This window comes from Lissotriton vulgaris, chromosome 1_1, assembly GCF_964263255.1.
Source record: "Lissotriton vulgaris chromosome 1_1, aLisVul1.2, whole genome shotgun sequence".
NCBI lineage: Eukaryota > Metazoa > Chordata > Amphibia > Caudata > Salamandridae > Lissotriton > Lissotriton vulgaris.
Genome location: NC_141685.1, coordinates 990088985 through 990111722, shown reverse-complemented (window position 1 = coordinate 990111722; position 22738 = coordinate 990088985).

Below are 22738 nucleotides of genomic sequence, written 5' to 3'. Positions count from 1 at the left end.
GGGTCCTGCTTGGGTGCCATCGGGGGTGCCGCTTCCCCGGCACCTCCCCCAAAGACGAACAGTTTGGTCACCATCGTGGATGTTCATCCTGTGTCGGAACATACTATTTTGTCCAACGATTCGGGGGACTTCAACAATGAGAGTATTGAACTACACTCCAGCTTACTTACAGATGCCTCTACTCCGGATCTTACATCCAACCCCCCTAGTTTAGTAATGCAAGAGTTGCCACCGCGTATTCGCAAGCCCAGTAAAAGGAAAAGAGGTGGTGGAGGTTCCAGGGGTGGTTGATATAAGCTATGCAAGAAAAGTGACGAGGTTCCTCCTGCCCAGATACGTGCTTGCCCTTCTAGCATAACTTTGCCCCCAATTACTGTGACTGAGGGTGCCCCAAGCAACCATAGTGAAAATTCCGGCCTACTACTCAATATAGAATGTCTTGTGAAATCTTTGTTGCTACCATTGTTAGAACGAACTAGGTTGCTTTCTACTAAGCTAATTGAAATTGAGAAACATGTTTTAGCTAACTCTGTTAAACTTGATGGCTTAAACTTGATGGCTTAGTAAGAGGCTCGGAGGGGTTGCAAACCTTTCTCCCAATACCGATGGTGTGGGGCAGGGTACGGATTTGATGGTGGTTAACCCAATCCATGTACAAGACACCACTATCAAGCCTCCTAATGCAGGCCCTAAAAAGAACGTAGGTGGAACAGTAAGGGCCAATAACAAAGCGGGGGTAGGACCAAAAGAGGGGAGACCCCTGACATAGACGACCATGCTAAAGAAGCCAGTTGGTAGCAATCCCTCAAGTCACCCGACAGTAGATAAGAGGAAACCTTTACTAAGTCCCCCTCAAGTGAATCTCCCCTCAGAAGCCATACCCTATACGATTGTAATGGCAGGGGTCTGCCACGGGGGGAGGAACAGAGGGTAGAATCTCACCAGGATTTGAAACGCAAGGTGATACACTGGCTGAATAAGAATAAAAGGCTCCCTCCTGCCTGTAATGCTGATATTTTGGGAGTCAGAAGAGTCAGTTGGCTGGGCAAAACTACAAAGGACTTGGAAGGGGACTGCATTTTAGTAAACTTTAGGGACCCCTGGGTGGTAGGCCATATTAAACGAGTCCCGAGATTTGGAAGACAAGGTGATGTTCAAACCTTGGGTTTGGAATACTTTTACCCTGGGAGTAATAGAGGCCCCAAATAGCCACTACATAGGCAGCTCCATAGGCAACGGACTCATATTCAAAATTATATAGATCCTGTAGGTCACTATCCCTGGCTATCCAATAGATTTGATCCCCTGTCCAATTTGGATGGGGTGGATTGACTTAGTTCCTCCCCAGTTGTTTTCCCAATCGATAAAGAACCCAAAAAATTAATAGCTAATGATGAGGTACAGGAAGTAATGGCATCTCAGGTTGGGAATGAGGAGTTTGACATATACAGAGGGAATCAAGGCACAAGCTTGGAAGTAGATCTGCTCCCCCCTTAGGAGGGTCGATGTACCAGTAGAGGTTACTTTAAGCCAGAGGGATGGGGACCCTATACTATCAAGCGTGAATGTATCCGCACGGGTGGATTTGGCAAATTATCCGGCACCACTGAAACTTATTTTTGTGGAATCTAGCTGGCCTACGCAATAAGGTACACATTGATGAGTGGGTGGAGCTGGTGAATAATCAGGATATTTTAATTTTTCAAGAGACCTGGGCGACTGACCCTATCCACCATCTTGGATTTCTTAACTTTCATAAACCAGCTTGCTGGGCAGGAGTGGGTAGACCAGCTGGGGGCCTATGTGTCTGCATAAGGCAGTCACTGGATTATCATACCATTGAGGTGCCCACCACAAACCCAGACATCCTTGTGATCAAGCTTTCAAGACCTGGTTCCCAGGCGATACTTATTATAAATGTTTATGTACGGGGAATTCCGGGCGGACGTAGTCCAACTGGCATGTTTAATGACTTGAAGTTTATTCTTAACCAAGTTGGAAGGGAATCCTTCATCATCCTGGCAGGCGATCTAAACCTCACCTTTGAGCCCTACTTTGGAAGCGAGATGGACTTCCTGGTAGAAGAGGATAAAAGGTTCCATCCCTAGAACTAGCATCTATTAAGAAAGGGACAGAAGCAGCTTTCCACTGGATGAGGTTTTGCCTACAATGGGGTCTGAGAGCCGTGAATGGGCATACTGCCTCAGATAAAAATGGGATGCATACATTTGATAATGGCCATAGGTCGAGTAGGATTGATTACATCCTTATTAGGGCTGAGTACTGGTCCTCTCTGGTTGATATGATAGTGGTGGATCGCCCAGAGAGTGATCATAACCCACTGGTGCTCAGACTAGCTCTTGATAGTAATCACCTGAAAGGAGCCTCGAATGATTGTGCCACGGCAGATGTGTTCTTGGAGAATGATAGGAGAAGGGTGCAGTGGTGTAGGGTTGTGGAGGAGCCCGCCATCCTAAAAATAATCCCAGGGAAAGTTGTGGAGTCAACGCTTGCGATGGAGAATACGACTGATCCTGTTGATATTTGTGGGCTACATGATAATCTTTTAAATTCTCTGAAATCCCTCTTTTTTACTTCTAAAAAAAACAGGAAAAAAATCCAAACACCTCTGGGTGGGTGTAAGTGGTATAATCGTATGTCGCCAGGCCCACACTGGCCTAATTGCAGCACTCAAGTCACGTGACAGTGCAGCAATACGGAAGGGTAGGCAGGAATATAAAAAGTGCCAGAAGGAGGCTAAAATAGCATGGGATGACAAACACTGGCAGGATCTCTATGAGGCCAGTTTATCTTCCAATCAATCGAGGTTCTGGCAGGTTCTCAAATGGGGGAATTCTTATGAGTCTCAACTCCCCTCCAACCATGTAGCGGCAGAAGATTGGGTAGCATACTTCGGGGCACAGTTTAGTAGCCTTGGTTCCTCAGTAGCCTCTGGCGCAAGAGTGCGTCCGGCCCTGCCTAGAACCCCGGGCTCAGCCCCCCTCTTTGACCGTATAGATGTAGAGCTGGCTTTAAACCTGACCAAAGGGGGGAAAGCTCCCGGCATAGACTGCATTCCCTCAGATCTTTTCAAATTTGATCAAGCGGCTTGGGTCCCTTATATATTGAAAGTAGCTAATGCTGTGGCAGATGGAGCACCGATACCAGACTCATGGCAGGGGGCGGAAATCCTTCCCATTTTTAAAAAGCGGGATTGCTTACTGCCAGTAAACTATCGTCCGATTAGCCTAATTGACGCCAAGGGGAGTCCCGGGTGCAACCCCGGCGGCCGCGTTACGAGTGTGTGTGTTTGCTGATGCAACAGACTTTACAACACACAGGTCTCAGAGCTGGGTATTAAGAGTGTTGAGCTCGAGTGTGATTGGGCTCACTATGGTAACTGTCTCAACAGGCGGCTAGCGTGCTCCTGTCGAGCATGCAAAAGAGGTGTGTCTCGCCTGTTTGACACCGGCAGCACGAGCTAGATGCAGCGCTCTATAACGAAGTATACAGTGGGCATTGATTTTTAGATGCTGTATTGGTTTAATGTATGCACAATCCGCATGTGGATCGAATCGATTAGTGGGGTTGTAGATTCTACACCAGAAGGTGACTAAGGGAGTAAGGGCTAGTTGTTACAAGTTAACATTGTAGTCTGTGTGGTGTCTATGAAGCTGCATGATACAAGCTGTTATACACTCTCTTTTCAACAGAAAACTTAAGACTAAGGAAAAGGGAAAACTTACGATTGGAGTACCCTGTTACTTTTTTGTTACTGGAGCGGCGGGTATGACTAACTTGGCTGACTCCTGGTAATATTCCCCACACATCACCACATTTTCCATATATATTGCTAACCTTGGGTCCTCATGTTTTTAATTATGCTCTTCCACCTGTTCTCTCTTGGCAGTGCATTACAGCATATGAGTGCAGCCCTGATGAAACTGCTTAACGCATTATAGCAGTGAAACATGTCGGCACTGGCATTAGGTAATGGTATGCATGAATAGCTACCAGCCTTTTTAATATAAACAGCACATTATCACCTCCCTATGAATAAAGTTGGTTAAGGGACTTGTGTGCTGTGTTTTTAGGCACTCGGTTATATGTGTGTGTTTGTCACTAGCAGATTTTTCTGCTCTCCACTGTTTGTCACAATTTCTGTTGTTTGTTTTGGACACTTCTTTTCTTTCTTCTTATTTCTTTTGAGAAGCAAGTGACTACCGATCATGAGACAGGGGCCTGTCTGGAAATTACATACCAGTTACCCCGTTGGTGGTGTTTCCGTGAGGCGTCTCTTGCTTATCGCACATTTTTTCTATTAAGATCCTAGTCCAACACCAGGTGTGGACTCCTGCGACCAACCTTTTTTGGGTCACAACTTGTGCTGTTCTGTGGTACTGTCGGGGAGAACAGGTGTGTCTTTTAACGTGGGCGGAGTACAGTGCATCACCTCCTTATAACGTGTATAAGAGAGTGTCTGGGAGCAGTATATTTTGACTGCCCCTCTTTCAGAGTCACTGATATACCTTGACGCCGTTGGATTGGGTCTGTAGTTGAATTACTGGTTAAGAGTGGAGGGCGACCCTTTCCTTATTCCCTCTTAGCTCCGATTTGATGTTTGAAAGTCCATCAGCAACCACCAGAGTATTTGCAAAAATGGTATAGGGGCCTAATCATTGCACTCATTTGTTAATGACTGTACCCATTCCTCGTAAGGAAGCCAGAAAGCATTCTGCTTGCATTTTTGTGCTCTATCCAGCATTTTAGTATATTTTATTGAAGCCAACCATTCTATTTTACTAGGGGGAGTGGCCTTAACCTATTTTTTGTATATTTCCCTACGAGCAGGTAGTGTTACATAATTTTTTTTTTTTTTAGCATTCTTTGACAGGGATTCGTTATTATTTGTAAGCCCAAAAAAGACCAGTAATTCGCTTACCTGAAGTGCTTCGCCAAGTATAGAGAAGATTGTGCTACTTACATCCAGCCAGAAACATTGGATTGCTGGACAAGACATAAACATGCGAGTGTCATCACATTTCTCCTTTTTGCATTTAGGACATTTAGGTGCTGCTCCACTCCCCAGTTTGGATAATTTATAAGGAGTCCAGTAGACCCAATGAAGACAAAAGAGGTGGTTCCGCCTAAAATTTGCGAGTTCGGACTTGGAATAAAGTATGTCACAAGATACTTGCCATACATCTTGAATCTGCTCTCCCGGCAAGCTCTTCTCCCACAGCTCCGTCTGCAAATTAAAATCCCCATCCGCCATCTCCATGAACAGCCAATAGCAGTTCGCCACCTCTTTTTTATGCCTTGTTCCAGCTACCAAACTTTCTTCCAGTTCATTGGACAATCCTGTTCCCAGGCCATCAGTTAGACTCCAACTTAGCATTTGCAGATACTTAAATCTCGAAAGTTGGCCTTTAAGCAACATTTGGGTCTCTTCCCAAGATATTAGGGCACCATTCATTATCAATTGCCCCCAGGTAGTGATTCCTGCATCTTTTAATGGACGCGCCAAACGATCTTTCGACCATTCTGGAGATCCAGGAGAGTCACAAATAGGCGCCATCCCACTGTAGTAATGCATTTTTAACTCTCGCCTGACTTTGTGCCACGTTGTCGCAAAGCTCTGTAGGTTTTTTTTATAAAAAATAAAAAAAAATCACAGATCTCCAAATTTGTGAATAAAACCATATTCTCACCCTTTTATATCCTTTAACATTGCTGTATGCATTTTTCCTATTTCCGAGTCATCTGGTGATTTGAACAGTCCTTTCCCACATTTTAGCAAAAAAAAAAACAGGCGTAATAGGATAAGTCTGGCAGCCTTAGGCCCCCTTTCTGATATTGTCGTCTCAGTTTCTTCCATGAGATACCTACACCTTTCGCGTCCCAAATAAAGCTAGTTATTTTAGACTGTATTTTTTTAAGCCACTCATCCTTAAAGGCCAATAGAATATTCTGGAATAAAAACGTGATTTTCGGGAGGATTGTCATTTTAATGACGTTTACTCTCCCATAAATGGATAAGGGCAAGTGCGACCACCCCAGCAATAATTTACCTATTTACTTCTCTGTCTTTTTGAAAATTGGTTACAGGGATTTGCTCTATTTCCTCTGTGATTTTAATACCCAAATACCTCATTTCCTTTTTCCACAGCTCTCTTGTGTATCCATATTCCAAGCCATTATAACCGTTTTCCCTTGGTTGATTTCATACCCCGAGATCTTCCCAAAACCTGCTACCAACTCAAAAACTTTAGGTAATGCTAAACTAAGGTTTGAGGTGTATACCACCAAATCATCCGCATATAGCCCCACTTTCTTCTGCCAACCCCTGGCCTGAAAAGGAAGTATCTCCTCATGTTTTCTAATTTTCTCAGCCTGGGGTTCGATGTAAAGATTAAAAAGCAGTGGGGACAACGGGCATCCCTGTCTCGCCCCTCTGAGGATGACAAATCTTTCAGATAACCTTCCGTTTATTAAAATTTTAGCTGTTGGGGTTTTGTATATCTGCTTTACTTCCCTACAGAAATTTCCTCCCAGGTTTGACAATCTCAATACTTCATGCAGATAGGACCAATTTACTCGGTCAACCGCTTTAGTCGAGTCAACTGAGATGACCGCTAGTGGTGTCTTATCTACAGAGGCTAGGTCGATAGCACCTATGAGACTATGGGTTAAATCCTTGATATTCCTTCCACTCACAAACCCTTTCTGGTCTTCATGAAGGAGTGCTCCCATCACCCCATTCAACCTCTCTGTTAATATCTTCGCATAAATCTTATAATCTGCGTTTAGCAGAGATATAGGTATGTATGAATCACAGCATTCTTTTTTTTTATCGGGCTTAAGAATCAGCGTCACTCTAGCCTTGTTCCATGAGGGAGGAATTTCTTCTCCCTTATCAAAAATCGCTGTAAACAGCTCACTAAAAAATAGAGCATCAGGTCCTGCTGCCTTGCTCGATTTCCCCGATTTTACGGCCTTTTTTATTTCTTGATCAGTTATTGAGTTATTGATGGCAGCCTTTTCGGTTTCAGATGCTTTATGAGGTAATTCTTTTTCTAGCCAGACTAGGACTCCCCTCCTCGTCGTGCATAGGTCTTCTTTATATACATCCTCATAATATTTTAACATAGTATCCTCTATGCTGGCCCCCACTGTAATTGGACATCCAGTGTTACCAAAATGTAGCTCTTTTATAAAACTCCTGGCCTGGTAATTTTTTAACTTCCAGGCAAGTAACTTGCCGCACCCTTCCCCATAATTAAAATGGGCCAGCTTGCTGGCTTGCCATGTTTCTTGCAACCGCCTCTTAACTACCGCCAGCAGATCCGTCTTAAGAGTCTGAATCAATGCTTGTCCCACCTCATCCTCCACTTCATTGCTCTGTATTTTCTGCTCCAAACTTTAAATTTTATTTTCTATACTTAAAATTTCTACCCTACGTTGTTTATTTTTGTACAACTGAATCGATGTAATCCTACCCCTAAGAAAGGCCTTGTACGTATCCCAGACAATCCCTATCGAGGCACTTCCCCAATTATTACAAAATAATTCCTGAGACTCTAAACCAAGTTTATTTATCACCTCGTCGTTGGCCAGTATGGAGCGATCCATAGTCCATCTCCGTTGTGCCGCTGCAGTCGAGGGGGCCAGCGTCAACGTTATCTCAGAGTGGTCAGACAAGTGTGCTCCTACATGATTAGCATCATGAAACTGGTCTTTTATATTTTGAACCACTAAAAATAAATCTATTCTGGATTGATGCCCGTATTTTTAAAAGTAAAGCTTTTTAGGGTTTCCTTTTTTTCCCTCCATATATCCCACCATCCAAGGTTCTTTATTGTGTTTTCTATCAGTGCTCTTGACGTATTATTGATTATACTTCTGCTTTTGGTAGTAAGGTCAATGTTGCCATCAAGAACCACATTGAAATCACCTGCCGGTATGACCGGTTCAGGGAAATCCAGCAATTCAAAAAGCAAAGAGCTAAATGGTGTGGAGACATCAATATTAAGCCCATAATAGCCCACTACTGTATACAATTGATCGTAGTATTTGACTTTTGCAATTACCCACCTTCCATTCTTATCCACCCTAGTATCTATTACAACCAATCGAGGATTGACTTTTATCTAAATTGCCACCCCCCTTATAGAGAGTTGCTGCTCTGTACAAACCATATTCTGTACCCATCTTCTGCTTTTGAACAACTCTCGCATTTCATCACCAGTTAAATGTGTCTCCTGAAGGAAAATGACTTGGGCTGAAGAATCTTTAAGATATTGTAGAATCCTCTCACACCTCTGACACCCCCTTAATCCATTAACATTCCATGATAGAAATGTTATCAATGGTTTCTGATTAGCTGTCATTCTTTTCTTTTTTTGTTTTTAATGACTATACTGCTGCCTAGGTTTCGATATATAGAGGACATCATTTTTTTCCCCCCATGCTCCCACACCCGTGCACAAAAAACTACCTGTGATCCCCTGCCATTCCCACCCCTTGGGAAACCCTCCTCTTTCTTTCTGATGGCCTAGGCCTAGGCCTGAGGAGGCCCTGATTTGGAGAAATCAATAATCCACATAACCCACCTGATATGTATAATAAAGGTAATATACCAACAAAGGACCCTTGACTCAACACTAAAAACACTGTATGCCCTACCAATTTAAAGATAATATCACGCCTATCAACTCCAGCTCCTGATATAGACCTCAGAAACTCTTCCGCATCTTCAACCCTATGGAACGTCTGCATCTTATTATTGTGCATTACCCGTAAGTTGGCCGGAAATTTTAACTGTGCTGTGGCACACAAACTCTTATAAGACTAGATCAGGTTCCCCAGTTCCCATTGTCTATTTGCTATCAGTTGTGAGATATCTGACCTGGTCTCGAAATTAATGCCATCCACAGTCAGAGATCTTTGCGTTAATGCCTTGAGAAGTATTTCTTCTTTAAAACTGTAAGTATGAAAGTTTACCAAAATCTTCCTTGGTTTACCTTTGTTGATCTTCCTTCTATATGGGTCTCTATGGACCCTTTGTACATCCATACTAAGTTCTTCTTCTGTCCATTTTAGTTGTAACCCTTCCTTGAACAGACGTATCACCATTTTTTTTATGTCTTCTCCTTCTGCACCTTCCGGGACCTCAAGCACCCGCAGATTACATCTTCGTTGGTTATTTTCTAGCAATTCTATCTTATCCTTCAATTGCTGTTAATTACCCTTAAGGTCCCTGATCTCCTTTGTGTTAACCACTACCTGAGATTCCAGCTCTTTCATTCCGATCTACAATTGTGCCGTTCTTTCAGCTACATCATCCAATTTCTGTCCTAGACTCTCGCAAGTGGACCGGATTTCTCTCTGGTTTAGCTTGAATGTTTCAAACCTGTTTCTAACCTCAACTGTCAGTAAGTGTATCAATTCCGCTACTGATTGCGCCTGAACTTGAGGTTGGGTCTGTGTTTGTGTCAGAGATTCGTTATCGACTTGATCTGTCTCAGTTGCACTCTTGTTCCCCCCCCTCTTCAGTTGCCTCATTGTGAGATCTAATCGATATCTCGGGGGTCACTGCCTGCGTCTGCGCTTGTACATGAGGTTGTGTGGATTGGACCTCCATTCTTCTACCGCTGGAATGCTGAGAAACCAACGAATCCGTAAGTCCTGCCAAAACCTGAAATCTATTGCTATTTACTGTGTCCGCCCCTCTAGAAAAATCTGTCTTAGGGAGACCTATGTTGGGATTCTTAAGTAGCAGTGTTTTAGGGGCTACCTTAAAAAAAGTTCTCAGAGAGGGAGTGATTTTAAAATTTGATACTTGAGCCTCTTGGTTCACTTTGGATTTCCTCCTTCTCTTTGGCGTTACCCACTCTCCTGTAGCCATATCCCCCTGTTTTAATATGGGGGAAAGTTTTGTTTCGTTACTTAACTTTAAAGAGCCCTGCCCCTCCTTCATGCAGATTTTGCTAAGCGCACTCCTCAAATGGTAGCGGGTTTGCCCTGCTTTTGTTCCCACACTGTCTTCCACTTGCTCACTTAAGAGAGGGCCAGATTCCCTTCCTACTCCCTCTTTAACCAAAGGTGCACTTGAAGCCCTTCCTGCAGCAGTTCCAAACACAGTATCACCTCCTCTCACACCTGAAACTGCAGTTTCCTTTGCCAACACCCACACACCTTCACCTTGTACTTTGTCACACTTGCCTGCACTAACCTGCTTCAAGTAATCACCTTTTGCCTTCATGCTTGTCTTTATGCCTGCCCTGCTCGACCTTGGCTTGTGTGTGCCTCCGTTTCCTGTCCTCTGCATCAATGCCTTTCAGCCCCTGCCGAGCTCCTTGGCAGCCCGTGCCCAGCAGGGGACCAAAGTCAGAGAAGCATGCAGCTCGATAAGGCTCGAACCACCCAGTGCTCCCGCGCTCAAGCACATCCACATCCGCTTCCTCCCAGCGGCGCGTCCTCCTGCACCGTCGTTCCAGCTCCAGTTCCCTTCTGAATCAGCGACACAAGAGAGAGCAAAAGAACTGCCAAACTAACGCAAATAGGGGGATAATGAGGTAAGGTAGGGACACACGCCAACAACAGAACGCTCTATCTTCATTGCGTTGCAGCGCCGAACGTAGCTTAGATCAGGCTCGGAAAAAGATCATGACCAGAAAGCTCTACCCTCGTTGCAGTGCAATGCAGATCGGAGCTCAGACAGGGCTCGAAAAAAGATCATGTTTCATTTCTTTTCCTATCCGCTAAACACTATATCCCGCATCTTGTCCTTAACGGTCCGGACACAAAAAAATAAGTGGGTTAATCCTTGCCATTCTCCATAGAACAGGAGCTCCGCGACCACGAGCTAAGCGGCCGCCATGTTTCCCCGCCCCCAACCACAGTTGTAACCTCTTTTGACACATTATTAATTATACATCCCTATATGTATAGGGGGTATGGAATATGGTGACTGTCATGAGAGAAAGTATTTTATATAAATAAAAGAAAGTTTAGGCAGTAAAGCGGGAGGAGACTACCTTGTGTGAAAGTGAGGAGTCTTCATGGAAAAAAGAGTGATAGAACCACCTCCTCCGCTTATATAAGGGTCCTCCAGACGAGGAGCCTTTAATGAACAGGTTTTTGTGCTTATATTGCGTATTGAGTGGAGGACGACCTGTTTATTTATTCCCTCTGTAGCTCCTTGTTGACTGAGTATTTTGAACGGCGGACCAGCCATGAGAGCTATTAAATTTGTTCACATATATTAATTTTTGGGTACCGGCCGGTGGTTACTTGTCGCTCTCTGTTGCAGGAGTGCGAGTTCAACACACATCATTATTTTGATTTTGAGTAATTTTAGGAACTTTTAGGAAATGGATAGAAATTGTTTGACTTTCACAGATGATCAGATCGCAGCCATTCTATCAGGTCCTCATTGTTCCCTGACGCCCCTCTACTGAGTGTTACATCAGCATGGGAGGAATGGGAAAAGTTAATCAATATCAAAAAAAGACAAGTGAGAATAGCCCTGCATGGGGCTCTTATGACTGAGTATTTAAGAGCAGGAGCAGTTCCCGGAAGTTTACTGGTACGGATTGAACACAGAATGTTTTTAGAAGACAAGAAATTCCGAGTCGAATGAAGTTACATAGCTAATAAATGTACCCGCGACTGGTTAATCTTAATAAATCTTTTTATTGAATGAAAAACACATAAAAGAATATCAAACAAGCATCAGGTGAATGGTATATGACACTTTTACAGGGGTAGAATCAGTAATAGTACAAAATCACTAATACATTAAAAAGAATTTGGGGATCAAGGGGCTTCCAGCACTTCAGTTGTGATAGATCTCGTTGGTGGAGTGAATAAATCGTCACAGTGGCTATTCCAGGCTCCCCAAATCTTCCCCCACTACTCCGGACAAGCCCTGGCCACATACACAGCCCTCTCCCTAAACATACACCAGTCTAGGTCCTGGGCCCATTTGGTAGGGTGGGGCGATTGGCCCCACAGCTGAGCAATGTTACGCTTCGCCACCATACACGCCAACGTCACCCACTGTTTCTGATATCCATTCAGGTCCGTGGGTTCCCATATATCCAATATACATCTACGGACCTCCGGACGTACCTCCGCGCCCAGCACATCCTTAATGACATCATGTAAGTGTTTCCAATAATCCTGTACCTCAGTGCAGTGCCAAAGGATGTGCATGAAAGTGCCCAGCTCCCCACAGCCCCTCCTACAGTCTCCATTCGCCGCTCTCCCCAGCCTCATCAGTCTAGGCCCTGTTATATAAGACCTATGCAAAATCTTAAGTTGCACCAGCCTAAGCCTCATCTGCACCGCAACTACCTTGGGAGATGAGACTGCCTCCACCCAGTCTTCGTCATCCAACTCCAAGCCATCCTCCCCCCATGGTGCTTGGACGCTCCCCAGTGGATCTGCCATATTATTAATCAGCTTCTTATAGATCAGGGAGACCGTTTTTTCTGGGAGATGACCATCCAGTACCCGGTCTTCAAGGGGAGAGGCCTCCGGTGGCACGATGGCAGGAGGTATGTGGGCAAGAAGGGCGTGTCGAATCTGGTGGTACCGAAAGTATTCATTGTCATGCAGATGATACTGCTTCTGAATATATGCCAAAGTCTGCACTCCGCCCCAACTCCACACATCCTTGATCCGACTAATGCCGATGAGATCCCACTTGTCAAACCCTTTAGTCCACCATAGGCTACCTAGTCTTTCCAAGCTAAACAGGGGGTGGCCATTGTCAGTTTCCCCTCCCATCCCAGACCTTTTGTGGCTGCATGCCAGACTTGCACTGCGTGTGCTGTTGGGCCCGTCAACAGACACCTTCCCGGCTCTAGTTATATCTCTACCCGGAGCTCTAGCTATATCTCTACCCGGAGCGTGTCTACGGTCCATGGCATATCCTGGATCTCCTGGAAGACCGTTGATTACATGATTTACAGCGGCAAGATGGGCGGCCCAATAATATTTCTTAAGGTCTGGGAGACCAATGCCTCCGCCATTACCACGGAAGAGTAAGCTTGACAAAAGAAATACGTGCCCTACCGTCCCAAAGAAGTCGACGCTGAAGCGTCTCAATCTCCCTAAAATAAGCAATAGGCACCGGGTCCATAGTATTTTGGAGAATATACAGAACCCGGGGCAAGGCCATCATCTTGAACAACACTGCCCTACCAAGCAATGACAGGGGGAGGGCCTTCCAGCGCTCCACATCTCTTCTAAGCCGACATAAGGGGGGTTCCAAGTTTTGAACGTACCTCACCTTTGGATCCAGCATCACAAATATGCCAAGATATTTAAATCCCACTAGTTCTACCCTGATAGGGCACAACCTCGGGATCCTAGGCGTGTCACCCGATATGACAAACAAAACTGACTTCGTCCAATTTATTGCAAACCCCGAGTATCTGCCAAATATCGTCAGGACATCCAAGACATTGCTCAAGGATACACAGGGGTCCGTAAGATATAACAGGATATCATCTGGATAAAGTGAAATGTTATCCTCCCATTCCGGTGTCCACCGCAAGCCGCGTATTGAACGGTCCCATCGGACCCATGCAGCGAGCGGCTCCAACGCCAGTGCAAAGAGAAGTGGGGACAAGGGGCACCCCTGTCTCAAGCCTCTCTCAAGGGCGAAATCAGCTGATTTGCAATTGTTCACTATCACTCTGGCCAAAGGGGCGCAGGGTTGTGGAATTCCTATAGCCCGACGCCCAGGACATATTGTTTGGGGTCAAGGGCAACAAGTTTTCATGTGTATTTTGTCCTTGGGACAAGTAGGCCCACCCCTGCAGCGGAAACCCTTTAGCTGCCAGTTTGCAGTACCATATTATGGATCAGGTAAGGGCACAGTCTGCAGTTAAGGTAATCTTTTTGTTTATATGTTTATGCTATTCAAACTTGTATTTATGATTCATTAATTGAAAAGCTTTATTATTAGGGTGAGCTTTCAAAGTAAATCTTGTAAGCACTAACTGCACTACTGACAGTGCTTTCAGTATAAAAACGTGCACACGCGTTTTTTAAGGTTTAGCAATATTAGGCTATGTATAATCCTCCCAGAATGCTTTCTGATTTGATGCAAATATTTGAAGAAGCTTGAAAGCAAGATTGATGATACTTTGCTTTCAAAATAAAATGTTCATTAAAAAAATGAAAGCAGGAAAAAAAATCTTTCGCTAAACTACAGTAAAAATCTCTGGTACCATTTCTTTGCGCCATCATTTAGTAATATGTTTTTGATGCATGCTAGTATTTCCCAAAAATATTCATAATGGAGAATCAGTGTAACCTGTTCCAATAAGATTATAGGAAACAAAAATAAACAAATAAGACGATCAGGGTAATGTACGGCACACCTTTTATATTGTTTGGATAAAGAGACTCGACGCCTGTCAACCCAAAGGACTCAATGACAGGATGGAATACAGTTGTTTCCTTTAACGTATCCATATCACACACCTACCTTAATTCTGTCCTTAAGATTCTACTTTTCATGTTTCACCTTTCACCCCTATTTTTCTCCCCTACCTACCTTGTGTTGATACTAAGGAACCTATTGTTCACAGAGTTTTTGTTTCATTACAGACAATGGTACCACCCTTATTGGCATGGTAAACTTCATTTTCAATATTTTCCATTTCTACCGTTTGTTTCTACCTTTTATTCCTTTACCCTTGTAACTCTTCACCCTTACCGATTTATGACATTATTACATCTGCCTTAATTGCATTTCCTTATCCTCGCTCCACCCGAGTCAATGACAACACCACTATTGATGGGTTATCCACTGTCAACCTGCCGTTTTTTATACCATTTATCGAGTTCGTGTTTTTAGTGTCATGTGCATATCCACGTTCTTTCCTTCAATACAACTTTATCTTCCGTGCACTAATACACACTTCAAGATGGCCGCCTCAGCGAATCTGACTTTTATTTTTGTAACGTCGTCACCTTTACTAATATCCCCGATAATATCTTTTAATTGTATTTTTTCATATTTGATGTCCTAAATTCTCACCGTCCTACATTTAGTCTCACTCAAGCAGCTTTACATGTAAATAACCTGAGTGATCACGGTAAGCACTTTAACTAGTGTTTGATAATCCGTCTTTGACGTCTGTTAACACACTTCCAACACGCCCCTATATTAACCACACACATCCGCATTCACGGTTAAAAATCTGAGCACGGCTGTGGCCATGAGCCTCCTGTTACACTGTGACCCTCCGGTAAGACTTTTTATATTTCCATTATTCACCATTTCGTTTATGTTAGCTGTTTGCCAATACACGCGGTTAAAACTTAACGAGTAACTCGCGCATGACCCGAACTTCGTTTCAGGCACTTTCCCATACACTGTCACTTTGAATGTGTACTCCGTCTATATGTTGCCATGTTAGCATTCTTGTTAGCGAGCATATTACGGTATGCCCGTACATCCTCCACTCGAATTTTTAATTGTGTTCACTCACCAACTATTTTTCTTTTTCACAAACTGGACTCCACCATAAGTACTTTTCTGGGCACAGTTCCTTTGATTAAGCTTCCTTAACACATCAACCTTGTTAACATTGCTAGTTCTGGCCACACCACAACGTATTTGCTCTTTTCCATCCAAGGTTGCACTACGGTACACATCCCTTTTCTATCTGATAACCATCTGTAAACCATCACGGTGAAGCACCATTCAAGGCACATGATGTAATCCACATCTTTAGCTGTACATCTCCCCATGAACTTTTTTTCTCATGTTTGTGTGGTTGAGCCCCCTTCCTGAACGCATATATCCTTGTTTTCAGATTGCGAAAAAGACCCTTGATGAAGGGCACGAGTCCCGAAATGCATAGGACACACTCATTGTAATCGGATGAATTGGAATCCGCATTAATGAAAGCATATCTTTAATGGATTAAGTCCTGATGACAGAAATTTGAGACTAATCAAATAAACCTTCTGTTGAATTTTGAAAAACATTTGTTGTCGTTTATATTGGAATCACATACAAGTTGAACATGTATGAGACACTGTCTCTTATAGGAGTGCTACTAGGACAAGTGTCGTTTGGTTCGACACATCATCTAATTTTGATCAAACAAAAATAAACAAGCATTGGCAAAGCCAGTAGGTCTGAAATTGGTGGGCAGCGTTTTAGTTTTGTCAATGTGTGACTTGTTTTGGCATGGTTTTTGTAAACCTTTATTGGTGTGGGAGCTGCCGGGCCTTCACCATTATAACAAACATTGGCAAAAGCAAACATTGCTTTTGGTCTAAAAAAGCACACACTGACAAAGTAGTTACTCGCACTGAACAAAATTACTTTGTGTGCCGATATGCTCCATCTGAAAAAGCAGAATGCTGTCATTCACAGTGAAGCCAACCTATACAGAGAGAGAGACAGTCTATTAATAAACGCAAAAGGTCATGGTCAACACCAGACCAAATTAGGGGCCCCATTATTAAAGAAAGTCTCAAAAGGGCACACATGGTATATGTCCTTGCATTAAGTGCAGCTATATGGCTTTTGTGAATTCTCAAAAATTTACAGAAGTAGGTCAAGAAATAGTACTCCTTCTTGCTATCTCGCCAGTGGAGACCTTGTGGCGGACTCTGTATCCTGCTTCTTGCCATCCAGCCGCGGGTCCCGCGTCGCAAGGACAACCAGCGGGAGTTTGCAGTACATCAGGGATTGTAAAGGGGCGTATTGGCACAGCAGCAGGGCTGCGAGCGGTGCAGCAGGGACTCCATATCCCAGGAGTCTCTGCCGGACTAACGCGCACCACCTGAGCCGCTCTCCCTGCTAGCTCCGCCCCCTGATTACTTCTTTCCCTATTTACCTGGCCAACCACACCGCGGCGCAGGAGCGCCCGGGCTTAGCCCGGGCAAAGGGCGGGCCGTCGTCAGCCGCCAAAGGCAGACTAAGGCAGGGCTGGGCCATCTCCCCTACTTTTGGGGAACAAATAAGCTATTCAAAATGCCACTACGTTCAGGCAAAGAAAGGAAAGTAACGCTTACTTCATCTGGAGGGGCGATGATGGGCACATTGGACGACTTTTGTGCTAGAGCGACGTCAATTGTAGCTAAGGAGATAGCCCTTACAGAGAAGAGACTTTCTCTCGACCTAATCACGGGTAAGGGGTCCTGCTTGGGTGCCATCGGGGGTGCCGCTTCCCCGGCACCTCCCCCAAAGACGAACAGTTTGGTCACCATCGTGGATGTTCATCCTGTGTCGGAACATACTATTTTGTCCAACGATTCGGGGGACTTCAACAATGAGAGTATTGAACTACACTCCAGCTTACTTACAGATGCCTCTACTCCGGATCTTACATCCAACCCCCCTAGTTTAGTAATGCAAGAGTTGCCACCGCGTATTCGCAAGCCCAGTAAAAGGAAAAGAGGTGGTGGAGGTTCCAGGGGTGGTTGATATAAGCTATGCAAGAAAAGTGACGAGGTTCCTCCTGCCCAGATACGTGCTTGCCCTTCTAGCATAACTTTGCCCCCAATTACTGTGACTGAGGGTGCCCCAAGCAACCATAGTGAAAATTCCGGCCTACTACTCAATATAGAATGTCTTGTGAAATCTTTGTTGCTACCATTGTTAGAACGAACTAGGTTGCTTTCTACTAAGCTAATTGAAATTGAGAAACATGTTTTAGCTAACTCTGTTAAACTTGATGGCTTAAACTTGATGGCTTAGTAAGAGGCTCGGAGGGGTTGCAAACCTTTCTCCCAATACCGATGGTGTGGGGCAGGGTACGGATTTGATGGTGGTTAACCCAATCCATGTACAAGACACCACTATCAAGCCTCCTAATGCAGGCCCTAAAAAGAACGTAGGTGGAACAGTAAGGGCCAATAACAAAGCGGGGGTAGGACCAAAAGAGGGGAGACCCCTGACAGAGACGACCATGCTAAAGAAGCCAGTTGGTAGCAATCCCTCAAGTCACCCGACAGTAGATAAGAGGAAACCTTTACTAAGTCCCCCTCAAGTGAATCTCCCCTCAGAAGCCATACCCTATACGATTGTAATGGCAGGGGTCTGCCACGGGGGGAGGAACAGAGGGTAGAATCTCACCAGGATTTGAAACGCAAGGTGATACACTGGCTGAATAAGAATAAAAGGCTCCCTCCTGCCTGTAATGCTGATATTTTGGGAGTCAGAAGAGTCAGTTGGCTGGGCAAAACTACAAAGGACTTGGAAGGGGACTGCATTTTAGTAAACTTTAGGGACCCCTGGGTGGTAGGCCATATTAAACGAGTCCCGAGATTTGGAAGACAAGGTGATGTTCAAACCTTGGGTTTGGAATACTTTTACCCTGGGAGTAATAGAGGCCCCAAATAGCCACTACATAGGCAGCTCCATAGGCAACGGACTCATATTCAAAATTATATAGATCCTGTAGGTCACTATCCCTGGCTATCCAATAGATTTGATCCCCTGTCCAATTTGGATGGGGTGGATTGACTTAGTTCCTCCCCAGTTGTTTTCCCAATCGATAAAGAACCCAAAAAATTAATAGCTAATGATGAGGTACAGGAAGTAATGGCATCTCAGGTTGGGAATGAGGAGTTTGACATATACAGAGGGAATCAAGGCACAAGCTTGGAAGTAGATCTGCTCCCCCCTTAGGAGGGTCGATGTACCAGTAGAGGTTACTTTAAGCCAGAGGGATGGGGACCCTATACTATCAAGCGTGAATGTATCCGCACGGGTGGATTTGGCAAATTATCCGGCACCACTGAAACTTATTTTTGTGGAATCTAGCTGGCCTACGCAATAAGGTACACATTGATGAGTGGGTGGAGCTGGTGAATAATCAGGATATTTTAATTTTTCAAGAGACCTGGGCGACTGACCCTATCCACCATCTTGGATTTCTTAACTTTCATAAACCAGCTTGCTGGGCAGGAGTGGGTAGACCAGCTGGGGGCCTATGTGTCTGCATAAGGCAGTCACTGGATTATCATACCATTGAGGTGCCCACCACAAACCCAGACATCCTTGTGATCAAGCTTTCAAGACCTGGTTCCCAGGCGATACTTATTATAAATGTTTATGTACGGGGAATTCCGGGCGGACGTAGTCCAACTGGCATGTTTAATGACTTGAAGTTTATTCTTAACCAAGTTGGAAGGGAATCCTTCATCATCCTGGCAGGCGATCTAAACCTCACCTTTGAGCCCTACTTTGGAAGCGAGATGGACTTCCTGGTAGAAGAGGATAAAAGGTTCCATCCCTAGAACTAGCATCTATTAAGAAAGGGACAGAAGCAGCTTTCCACTGGATGAGGTTTTGCCTACAATGGGGTCTGAGAGCCGTGAATGGGCATACTGCCTCAGATAAAAATGGGATGCATACATTTGATAATGGCCATAGGTCGAGTAGGATTGATTACATCCTTATTAGGGCTGAGTACTGGTCCTCTCTGGTTGATATGATAGTGGTGGATCGCCCAGAGAGTGATCATAACCCACTGGTGCTCAGACTAGCTCTTGATAGTAATCACCTGAAAGGAGCCTCGAATGATTGTGCCACGGCAGATGTGTTCTTGGAGAATGATAGGAGAAGGGTGCAGTGGTGTAGGGTTGTGGAGGAGCCCGCCATCCTAAAAATAATCCCAGGGAAAGTTGTGGAGTCAACGCTTGCGATGGAGAATACGACTGATCCTGTTGATATTTGTGGGCTACATGATAATCTTTTAAATTCTCTGAAATCCCTCTTTTTTACTTCTAAAAAAAACAGGAAAAAAATCCAAACACCTCTGGGTGGGTGTAAGTGGTATAATCGTATGTCGCCAGGCCCACACTGGCCTAATTGCAGCACTCAAGTCACGTGACAGTGCAGCAATACGGAAGGGTAGGCAGGAATATAAAAAGTGCCAGAAGGAGGCTAAAATAGCATGGGATGACAAACACTGGCAGGATCTCTATGAGGCCAGTTTATCTTCCAATCAATCGAGGTTCTGGCAGGTTCTCAAATGGGGGAATTCTTATGAGTCTCAACTCCCCTCCAACCATGTAGCGGCAGAAGATTGGGTAGCATACTTCGGGGCACAGTTTAGTAGCCTTGGTTCCTCAGTAGCCTCTGGCGCAAGAGTGCGTCCGGCCCTGCCTAGAACCCCGGGCTCAGCCCCCCTCTTTGACCGTATAGATGTAGAGCTGGCTTTAAACCTGACCAAAGGGGGGAAAGCTCCCGGCATAGACTGCATTCCCTCAGATCTTTTCAAATTTGATCAAGCGGCTTGGGTCCCTTATATATTGAAAGTAGCTAATGCTGTGGCAGATGGAGCACCGATACCAGACTCATGGCAGGGGGCGGAAATCCTTCCCATTTTTAAAAAGCGGGATTGCTTACTGCCAGTAAACTATCGTCCGATTAGCCTAATTGACGCCAAGGGGAGTCCCGGGTGCAACCCCGGCGGCCGCGTTACGAGTGTGTGTGTTTGCTGATGCAACAGACTTTACAACACACAGGTCTCAGAGCTGGGTATTAAGAGTGTTGAGCTCGAGTGTGATTGGGCTCACTATGGTAACTGTCTCAACAGGCGGCTAGCGTGCTCCTGTCGAGCATGCAAAAGAGGTGTGTCTCGCCTGTTTGACACCGGCAGCACGAGCTAGATGCAGCGCTCTATAACGAAGTATACAGTGGGCATTGATTTTTAGATGCTGTATTGGTTTAATGTATGCACAATCCGCATGTGGATCGAATCGATTAGTGGGGTTGTAGATTCTACACCAGAAGGTGACTAAGGGAGTAAGGGCTAGTTGTTACAAGTTAACATTGTAGTCTGTGTGGTGTCTATGAAGCTGCATGATACAAGCTGTTATACACTCTCTTTTCAACAGAAAACTTAAGACTAAGGAAAAGGGAAAACTTACGATTGGAGTACCCTGTTACTTTTTTGTTACTGGAGCGGCGGGTATGACTAACTTGGCTGACTCCTGGTAATATTCCCCACACATCACCACATTTTCCATATATATTGCTAACCTTGGGTCCTCATGTTTTTAATTATGCTCTTCCACCTGTTCTCTCTTGGCAGTGCATTACAGCATATGAGTGCAGCCCTGATGAAACTGCTTAACGCATTATAGCAGTGAAACATGTCGGCACTGGCATTAGGTAATGGTATGCATGAATAGCTACCAGCCTTTTTAATATAAACAGCACATTATCACCTCCCTATGAATAAAGTTGGTTAAGGGACTTGTGTGCTGTGTTTTTAGGCACTCGGTTATATGTGTGTGTTTGTCACTAGCAGATTTTTCTGCTCTCCACTGTTTGTCACAATTTCTGTTGTTTGTTTTGGACACTTCTTTTCTTTCTTCTTATTTCTTTTGAGAAGCAAGTGACTACCGATCATGAGACAGGGGCCTGTCTGGAAATTACATACCAGTTACCCCGTTGGTGGTGTTTCCGTGAGGCGTCTCTTGCTTATCGCACATTTTTTCTATTAAGATCCTAGTCCAACACCAGGTGTGGACTCCTGCGACCAACCTTTTTTGGGTCACAACTTGTGCTGTTCTGTGGTACTGTCGGGGAGAACAGGTGTGTCTTTTAACGTGGGCGGAGTACAGTGCATCACCTCCTTATAACGTGTATAAGAGAGTGTCTGGGAGCAGTATATTTTGACTGCCCCTCTTTCAGAGTCACTGATATACCTTGACGCCGTTGGATTGGGTCTGTAGTTGAATTACTGGTTAAGAGTGGAGGGCGACCCTTTCCTTATTCCCTCTTAGCTCCGATTTGATGTTTGAAAGTCCATCAGCAACCACCAGAGTATTTGCAAAAATGGTATAGGGGCCTAATCATTGCACTCATTTGTTAATGACTGTACCCATTCCTCGTAAGGAAGCCAGAAAGCATTCTGCTTGCATTTTTGTGCTCTATCCAGCATTTTAGTATATTTTATTGAAGCCAACCATTCTATTTTACTAGGGGGAGTGGCCTTAACCTATTTTTTGTATATTTCCCTACGAGCAGGTAGTGTTACATAATTTTTTTTTTTTTTTAGCATTCTTTGACAGGGATTCGTTATTATTTGTAAGCCCAAAAAAGACCAGTAATTCGCTTACCTGAAGTGCTTCGCCAAGTATAGAGAAGATTGTGCTACTTACATCCAGCCAGAAACATTGGATTGCTGGACAAGACATAAACATGCGAGTGTCATCACATTTCTCCTTTTTGCATTTAGGACATTTAGGTGCTGCTCCACTCCCCAGTTTGGATAATTTATAAGGAGTCCAGTAGACCCAATGAAGACAAAAGAGGTGGTTCCGCCTAAAATTTGCGAGTTCGGACTTGGAATAAAGTATGTCACAAGATACTTGCCATACATCTTGAATCTGCTCTCCCGGCAAGCTCTTCTCCCACAGCTCCGTCTGCAAATTAAAATCCCCATCCGCCATCTCCATGAACAGCCAATAGCAGTTCGCCACCTCTTTTTTATGCCTTGTTCCAGCTACCAAACTTTCTTCCAGTTCATTGGACAATCCTGTTCCCAGGCCATCAGTTAGACTCCAACTTAGCATTTGCAGATACTTAAATCTCGAAAGTTGGCCTTTAAGCAACATTTGGGTCTCTTCCCAAGATATTAGGGCACCATTCATTATCAATTGCCCCCAGGTAGTGATTCCTGCATCTTTTAATGGACGCGCCAAACGATCTTTCGACCATTCTGGAGATCCAGGAGAG